Source organism: Planococcus citri, chromosome 2, assembly GCF_950023065.1.
Source record: "Planococcus citri chromosome 2, ihPlaCitr1.1, whole genome shotgun sequence".
Taxonomy (NCBI): domain Eukaryota; kingdom Metazoa; phylum Arthropoda; class Insecta; order Hemiptera; family Pseudococcidae; genus Planococcus; species Planococcus citri.
In genome coordinates this window covers 20112923-20122454 of record NC_088678.1, presented here as the reverse complement: position 1 = coordinate 20122454, position 9532 = coordinate 20112923, and the positions used below count along the sequence as shown (strand labels likewise).

General features: G+C 32.8%; 1 long non-coding RNA gene across 1 annotated transcript; it reads right to left on the bottom strand.

Moving 5' to 3' along the window:
- Positions 1-5408: 5408 nt before the first annotated feature.
- LOC135834919 (uncharacterized) lies at positions 5409-9235 on the bottom strand. Its single transcript, XR_010556791.1, has 4 exons — positions 8400-9235; positions 7316-7453; positions 7018-7236; positions 5409-5658 (listed from the first exon to the last, which is right to left on the bottom strand). It is a non-coding gene; the product is annotated as an uncharacterized LOC135834919 (long non-coding RNA).
- Positions 9236-9532: the final 297 nt, after the last annotated feature.

Below are 9532 nucleotides of genomic sequence, written 5' to 3'. Positions count from 1 at the left end.
AAATTTTCAAAACACGAATTTTTCCAAAAATAAGCGATTTGCAAATTTTTAACTGCTCTCAGGAGAACCCTAAAAATGTTTTTGGATTTTCAAGGCGATAGCATGGATTGACGCAGAATCTCAATTAGGTACTTCCAGACTGTGCCATCTTTTCCAAAACAACTAACAAGTAGGGTAGCGACAGAAGCGAAAAAACAACGTTGTTTTCGAAAATGCCCTCTGTTTGAAGGCTCATTCCTCCCTTTCAGGGGCACCTCCAGAGCTGACATTTATTATGAGTATTATTCAACTCAAAATAAAAATATTTGTTAAATTTAGTCAAATCTGCTGACTCTTTTTTTGAGCAATCCATCCCAACATAATAGATTTGTTTTTTACCCGGATTTTGGCAGATTTAAAATCCACTAGAATCTGTAGTACCTACTTTTGAAAATGGATTTGGGATTTTTCTGAGCTTACTTAAAGAGAGAAGACTTTTGAAGTTTTAAAAGTTTGTGCAAAAAGTGTTGAAAAAGAGATTTAAAAAACGTCCAAAAACCGGATTTTGGAGAATCCGGTAAAAAAAAAAACAAATCTAATAGGTATGGTACAAAACGTCAGAAACCAATTTTGGAAAAACTGTGAGTATTCGTCAAGTTGGTCGCCAATCACCCATCACATTTATATGCGTGCTAATGTGGATTTGATGATCACAATGGCATTTTCTGAAAATCTGGATTCCATAAAAATATGACTGCGGAGGCTCCAAAATGGCATGAAAGGATTTACAGGAAATTTCAACTTTCTGAAAATTCATTTGACAAAATTTTACGTAAATTCCAACTTTTTCTAAGATCTAGAGGCTCCGGAACTGCTCAAAGTGGAGTGAAACTGTTTCCAATCGATTCAAGTGGTCAAAAATATTTTTGACCACTTGAATCGATGAATGCTATAATTGGCATTTTTTAACAAATTTTTTCTGGGTGGGTCATCTTCAAAAACTCCAAAAACGAAATTGTGAAATTTGGATTCTAGAGATTGGTTTTTGGTAAGACACATCCATTCGTGCAAATTTCAAATATTTTTCGACGGACAGTTTTGATTTTTCGAGTCTTCAATTGTATGTACATATCATTTTTGTAAAAAAAATGCACTTGAGATGACCACCTGGAAATTGGCTCAAATATGGATAAATCATTTAAACAGGTCGAGGATAAGCCACAAATCGATTTTTAGCAGCCCAAATTAATTTTCATTCCTTCTGGGGAAATTTTAAAATTCTAGAAAACTAGGAAATTGCACTGGAGGCTCCATAATAGCTGTACAATTGGTGAAATTCGGTTTAAGGGAGTATTAGTTCTAGGACTAATTTCCATCATTGTTACTTAATAAGTAGGCCTAACTATATTAACCATTAAAAAAATAATAATAATAATAACATAAATCACCAAGAAAATGATCAATTTTGAATTTTCAAAAATTCATTCAAAATCGATAAGTACCTACCTACCTTAAAAAAGTAAAATTCTGAGCACTGAAATTTGGGTTATGTTGATTATGTCAGGTCATGTTTTTTCTAAGAATCTCGCGGTCTTGTTAAATCGGAGGTTGACACCTCGAGAAGTTTTCTCTTACGAGTAAGTAAGAAAATATGGATAGAAACAAATTTGTAAATCAAATTTTTTACTTAGAACTGTTGTATGCACAAGCGCATTTAAAAAAATGGGAAAGTTTACAAAGTGAGTTATGGGAGAGTATAAATGGATGAGTCAGAGTGAATGCGGAGAATGAAGTCTAGAGGCTTGAGAAGTTGAAGAATCAGAAGTAAGACTACCTATTGAATAAATTCACACTGTTAGTCATTCATAAATTATATTGAAGTATCCACTTATACGTTACTTCCGTACTAAGTAGAGTAGACGAACTTGTTCAATCATTATCAAATAATACGCTCGTTGAATCATTATTTTCGTACAACAGGAACTTTTGATTTTCTAATAAAAATAGGTATTAGAAATTCGGTTTTGTGAGGAGACTTGATAACATATTTTCAGCAGAAAAAATTGTGCATCTCTAGCTACAAGTACCTAAGTATTTAGTTAGGTATAGGGTAGTTATACTTTGTATCAACGATTCGGTGAAAATTTCGAAAATTTATTTTTTATTGATCGCGAATTTTTTATATTATTTTGATCAAAAGCTGATAACCTTTATTAAATAATTTCCAACATTTTTCATCAATTACCTATTTTCTTCAATGTGAAGAAATAACTCTCGATCATGTATAAAGCGTTCCATTGTTTTCACCTTCTTATGCTGCAGTCAGTGAGATTTGGTTTTCCCAATAATTAATTTGTAAAATGTTTACAATGTACCTACCTACGTATCAATATACTTTATATCGCCGCAAGATGATGAGTACCTAAGTAAGTTTGAAAAAACATTGCGATAAGTAGGTAACTACAAATATAACCAACAGTGCTTTTAATTAGCAGGTAATAAAAATGAACTCGCGATTTTGATAATACATACTTATCTAAATTACCTACTTCGTACCAAGAAATCAGATCACAGGAAGTTCAGGTGTTAAAAGTAATTCGAGTATTGGTTTTACCAAATTGGAAAATGAACAAAATTACTGTCGTGCTCAAATCATAAATTACCTACTACTTGTAGGTATTTGAAATTGCACCCAATTAAATCCGGAGGTGGAGGAAATTTTTTTCGCTGAGGAGTCGGTGATTGAAAGATAATTAATACCATTGCATTTCAATATATTAAATTTCCACCAGTTTCAGAAATGATATCTTACTTCGATGTTTCGGCATTAAATTAAAGAGAAAATATTCGAGAAGAAACACACATATTCTCAAAACACGAGTTTATCAAAAAAAAAAAAAACCAAAACGATTTACAAATTTTCAATTAGGTACTTTGTAAAACTCTGAAAGTGGTTTTGGATTTTCACCAAAAGAGCCCAGGTTGACATGAAATCTCAAATATCATTTTTTGGAACACAGCCATTTTTTTCAAAACAGGTTGGGTACAAGTGAGAGCAAAAAAACACGATTTTTTTCGAAGTTCCTCTTTTCTTAGAGCTCTCATATCTCCTCTCCAATGGCACCTCAGGGGTTAAAATTTTTTTTTGAATGATTTCCAATTAAAAATGAAAGTTTTTTTTTGTGATTTTAGGTCATTTACAAGGTACCTAGGTCCAAAATGGCAGACAAAATTTTGAACTTGACAAAAGTATAGATGAAAAGATCACGCAAAAATATATCAGTAGCAAAAATTTCAGAAATGTGATATGTTAATGTGAATTTTAAAATGTATTTTAATTTTTTGGCAAATAATTTTTAAAAAAATCAAAATTTCTTCAAATTACCCCAAAATACTGAAATTTGATATGCTCTACTCTATTTTCAATCCTCTGAATTTATTGTAAGCAGTTTTGAGAAATGTTTTGAGAAGTTCGGGATCCTCCAGTAAATTTTTGAAAACTGAAATTTCCACAAATTTCATCGAATGAAAGTTGGAAACTTGAAAAAATTCATTCTAGGTATACCTTAATTTTGTTAACAAATATTGGATTGACTGAAGCTAGTCTCACGGTGTTCTAAAACGTACAATGACATTTCGAAAATTCCCATTCTTCTGTTTACTCATTGCTGTGTGTACTGAGAACCTGTCAACTTTATTTGATTCGCGATTTATGTACATATTTGGTTTTTTCGAAGTGCATATACTTACCTATACATCATAATCGTAAGAAAGAATGAAGTACGAGTCATTTTTTCTATGTACTACGGATCATTAAAATTTTCGAAGAGGCGGTTTTTTTATTATAGGGACCTACATTTAAAATCTATTCAACGAACGTTTCGCTTTGAGAGTCACGTTTTTCGTGAATTTTATCAATGAATTTTACAAGGAAAAAAATAAATAATAAAATTACTTACAGGTGAAGCAGGTTTACAAGTATTTGTATACCCAGCGATATCCTATTTCATTGTTATTTCTAAGATCTCATTATAGTTTCTATTTCAAAATTTGATCTTTTTTCAAAGAAACACTGAGAACATGGCTTAGACATTTTACAATCTGTTCTTTATCACATGCAGATAAAAAAATCACGTGTGTCTATATGAATCATTCCCATATAATTGAACAATCTTCGCAGAAGAATTGTAGATAGATAAACTTCCGAGTTAACAACGCACAATTCAAAACTATAAATTAGAAAAAGCTTCATTAAAAATTATTCGACGTGAGATAGGTACCTATTAAAATCAGTTACACCTTTACCTTAATATGCTTTATACTTTGTACGAACATTTGGCCTTGCTCACAGCTTCCGGCTACCAATGGACCATTAAATTAATACGTATATTCATTGACGAAAAATTGAAATCTCGAGAGCAATTCGATCCGCACAATTGTTTATTTTCTCGAACAATTCATTTCCATGAACTTTTATTGCCTAAATTTTCGAGTTTTGAGAGCAATAGAAAGTAAATTCATGCGTCATACCGAATATCTAATCAATGAGATAGACACGTGCGAATTTTGATTAGAATTTAAGAGAAAGAGCTAATTATACTCGTATTTTCTAGTGAGGTATAGATATCGTTTTGTAATATGATACTTCTACTTAATTTTTTTCGGAACGAAATAATATTTTTTTAGTTTTACATTTCGATATAATCTTTTAATTTTAACTCTTTGATAGGAAAATAGTGATATTGATTTAGGGTTGAGATGTTTTTCTTGAAATAAGAATTTTTTAAACGAAGTGAACCGATGTAAATCACTCTTTCTATTCAACAACTGCCTACTGGTTTTAGACCTTTCTGGAGCCTCCAGCGATTTTTTAAATTTTCTCCAGGAATTTGAAATCACTCTGGAAAGGCTAATTCACGTTAAAAATTCAACGTATCGAAATTGAAACAAAATCGTAAATTTTTCAACACAGATTTTCGATCTATTGAAAGCCGTCTTTTGATAAAGCATTTATAAAATCGGATATCTACATAATATATCGTTGCAGATCAATCATCGATATTCTTGCTTTAATTTCAATGACAATATATCGTAAGAAAATCGAAGTGAAATCTACACGATTGAATGAAGATTATTTCTTCTCGTTTATGAGAGTAAAAATAACGTTAGTTCATTGACATAGGTAGACTTATAAGCAATCGACTTCGATAAACTATAAATATTCGATAACACTTTGGATGGATATAGAAGTATTATCGTGCCATTCATGCCTATTGAATATTGATCATTTTTTTGCAAGGTCCAGAATATCTGTTAAAATTAGGTAGGTACCTACCTAGTAAAAATATCTGACAATTTATTAAAGATTCATTTTAGATAAATTTTACTGTCAATATAAGATCAACAGATTGTGTTGCTAGGGGGATTATACTCATAAGAATATTCGCATCATGAATGGTGTTGTAGAACTTATTTACTACATGGCTGGTGTTTGAGACGACATATAAGTGCACTTTGCTCGTGGAATACTCACCATAGCATTAAGATCAGCGTCGGGATCATATGATGAATTTGGACGTGCTTTGTATGGACCATACCATTCAATCCTTCGAAATCGGTCGTATAACTCACACACAAGATCGACTGACTCACCAACACATTTTTCCAAATATTCTGGATCTGCAGATGAATACGACTTAAAAGTAGGTACCTGTTTTATTTAAAAGTGCTAAAATTCTGAAAAAAGATAAACTGTATTCCTCTCCGCAGCAAAATTCAATCTCAACGACAGAATAAATGTACCATTTGGTAATCACATCGCTCCATGAAGATGAGATCATTCAAAAGTTACATAATATTTAGACAAAGGTACCTACAGCTCAAAAACGTCGGCACTGCACGAATTGCGTCCCGAGACTACGAAAAGGCACGAATTGCGTCCCAAAGCAACCCTTTCGAGATCATTAGAATTAGACACGAATTGCGTCCCAAGGTTAGGGTGTTAGGTAGGTTGTATGGTCGTTTTTAGAGAAATAGGAAGAATACGTACAAATTAACGTATACGAATATGCGTCAACATTTCATACAATGCTAATTTCCTTATTCATTTATTTTTTAAAAGAATTATTTTAAAATTTTGCATTTCAAACTAAGTATGAATTCTTCGAATGAGACACTAAGGGTGCTCTATAATTGAAAGATTAGACAACATATTATTCGTGTTCAGCAAGTTTGATTTGTCTGAAAAACGTCCATATTGCCGAAAGAGGAGAGGAAGGGTAAGAGTGCCCAATCCGAGGCTCATTTGACTTGAGGCCCTCTAGTCGAAGAATTGACATCATATTTCGTGCTCGCAGGTTCGAATCATATGGAAATGACACCCATATTGCCTTGATCTGACCCCAAAAAAAGAGTGGGAGGGGGGTCACAGAAGCTCAATTGAGGGCTCAGAAAATGAGTATCTGTTGAATAATTATACGTTTTTCAGCTTTTGAGTTGTGTTCTCAATTATTGTCCTTTTTGGCCACTTTTTGCTAAATATACCTAACTGGTTCTCCTCCCGTTTTTGACCATGTGCTGTTATTCTGGGGTCAATAAGATATCTAAAAACGTGAATTAAAAAAGTGTGCCGAGTGTACTTCGTAGGTAAGGAATGCACTCAAACTTTGAGTCGAATATTTGAGGGGGGAATATTAGGGGGGGGGCGTGTGCTTAACATTTTTTCTTGGAAGACCCTCGTGTGTAGCTACGTGTTGGTCCCGGTTTGAAAAAATCGGTCGAGCCAATCTGGAGAAAAAGGTCCGAGGACTTTTTGAGAAATTAACCCATTACTCTAGAGCTACTCAACCTATGCCCTTTTTCTATGCTTTATATTTTGTGAATACATTTTTTTTCTATTTTGACCCACTTCTTTTGTTTAAAATATACCTGCCCCAGCGGACGCAATTCGTGCCTGTTTAGGACGCAATTCGAGACTACCCATTTGTACCACCCGTGGTGCGGGACGCAATTCGTGTACAGCCAAAACGTCATACTCACTTGTTGCGCTGAAAATGGTAACATTATAATAATGTCTTGCCCTTAAAATGGTAACATCATAATAACGTTTCACGCAAACCTTCTCATTACAAACTATGCACTTGTAGTGCATTGAATTTCTACTTTTAAAGTCTGATTTCACGGACAGAATTTCTGGTTTATATAGCTGGTTGGGCAGCATTTCATCGAATTTGAGCCATGTGTAGTTCAGAGGGTAAGCTGCAACAGAAACACTAAGAATTTAGCTTCATTATAAACTACTTAAAATGGTTCCTTACTATCCAGAGATATTTCTCACAGTGGGCATCTACTCCGCAATCGAGTGACAAAGATTCATTCGGAAGTATCTGAAATTTGACCTCGTTAGATGAGCCCCCATCACGAAACTGAATTGTAGAAGGGACTTTATGTATAATAAATACAGGGAAATAATAAACTGTAAACATTAAAGAAAATGTAAGTGATTACATTACATATCCTAGATAACCAGAAATTAGCAATGCGTTCTTATTAATGTGTATTTTGTGTATAGTCAAACATAAATAGGTAAGTACTAAGTAGTTAATAACTTTCACACCTGCTAGAGAATTCGAATGAACTGAATGGTACCTACTTCAAAGAGAAGAAAAAACCTACCTATCAATGAATTTTACACTCTCGAAAAGCGTAATATCAGCAAGTAAAATTGCTGAAGTGGCCCTATCCTAAAATTCGTAAATCCTTGAGAAAACTGATTTTTTAGTTGATCTTATCTGACGATCTACACAAAATTTTGAGTTTGGCCGCAATATTTTGAAATCATTATTATTTAATTTAAAAATACTAAATAATACGTATTACATAGGTAATATTAAATTATTAAAAATCTACTAAAAAAAAGTAAATAAATAGATAAAAAATTCAAAATCAGAGACCCGAAGCAGCTGAAAGCTGAAAACTCAATAAGCTATAAAAAAAACAATATTTTCAAGATTTTTGGAAGCTAAAAGAAAGCTAAGCTTCATAAATGTATAACCCAATGCCAGTCGAAAGCTTTATAATTTTTATCAGAAGCTAAAAGCGAAAAGCTACTCTCTAAATTTGAAACAGTCAATTTCACTGCTTAGCAGTCACGACATTTTGCCTTTTTAAAGCAGTAGTTTTTTTTACTGCAAAACAGTGAAAAATTACTGAATTGGTCAGTAAAAAATCATTTTGACTGACCAATTCAGTAATTTTTCACTGTTTTGCAGTAAAAAAAACTACTGCTTTAAAAAGGCAAAATGTCGTGACTGCTAAGCAGTGAAATTTGACTGCTTTAAATTTAGAGAGTAAGCTTTATTTTTCGGCTTCAGGTCTCTGGGTCGTGATTTCGCATTTATGTAGTAATTTTATTTGCATACCTCCATCCTCCTGCACTGTGCCCGAAATCCACACTGTTAGTACCGCTATCAAAATACGAATTGTTTTCGTTGACATCTCTGTTTTCCGCTTTTCTTTGCTTGAAGTCAAATTGTTTTAGGTATGTAGTCACCACAACACAATAACACTAATTTTACCATAAGTTCAATTCGACGAACATCTAGTATCCACACCGTTGCCAATTAATTTTAGAACAAATTATGCATTGGGAGAGAAAAATGCAGGCCCTTTATATGTACTATAGAGGTATATCTATACATACTTACTCATCAAAATGACTTATGTATGCAAATGAGTGGTCGTGACGCCGGATGCAGAATAGAACTATTAGATCATTCTATTTTTTCCCTTCGGTGTACTTGATTTGACAAAACTTTGATGATTTTCAAATTTGATAGCACGTACATCGCAGTAATTTTTTATCAACTTGAGAGCTGTTTAGTACGTATCATCACGAATTGAAAAATATTCTGGTACCATATATGGAGATGAAGAATCCAATTTGTGGACTTATGTTGAATCACTTGCAGGAAAATTGAATGATGAATAGGGAACAATATTAGTTTCCCGCTAATGTAGGTAGGTACAATTGGTATTTTAAAATAAAATCATTTCCTGTATTTTCATATCATAACATACTGCGGTAAAAAACCACATGTTAAAATTGTATCATATGGAGATCCATGGTACCTATGTACTTTAAAAAAAAAAAAAAAAAAAAACAAAAACAAAACAGGTAACTAAACGAAAAATTGAGGTCCTGCGACGTAGGTGCCCATTGCATAAATTATTAAAAAATCAAATTGTTTGCATTATCTCCTGGAAAGCCTAATTTCTAGCCACATAATTATGATGATATGAATTAAGTACCTACCTATAATAGCACAGTTTACCTTCAAAAATACAATGTACATCATATACCAAAATTTCAGCTGCTGGGGTGCACTTTTCGATTTCTGGTGAATTTTTGAAAATTTAAATAAACAAAAATACAAATTTTTCCAAGTTGATCTAGAAAGCTGAAATTTGACGTGTATCCTATCACTGACATCTCCAATTGATTGGAAACGATTTCAAAGCGTTTTGAGCAGTTCTGCTGGAGCCTCCAACAGAT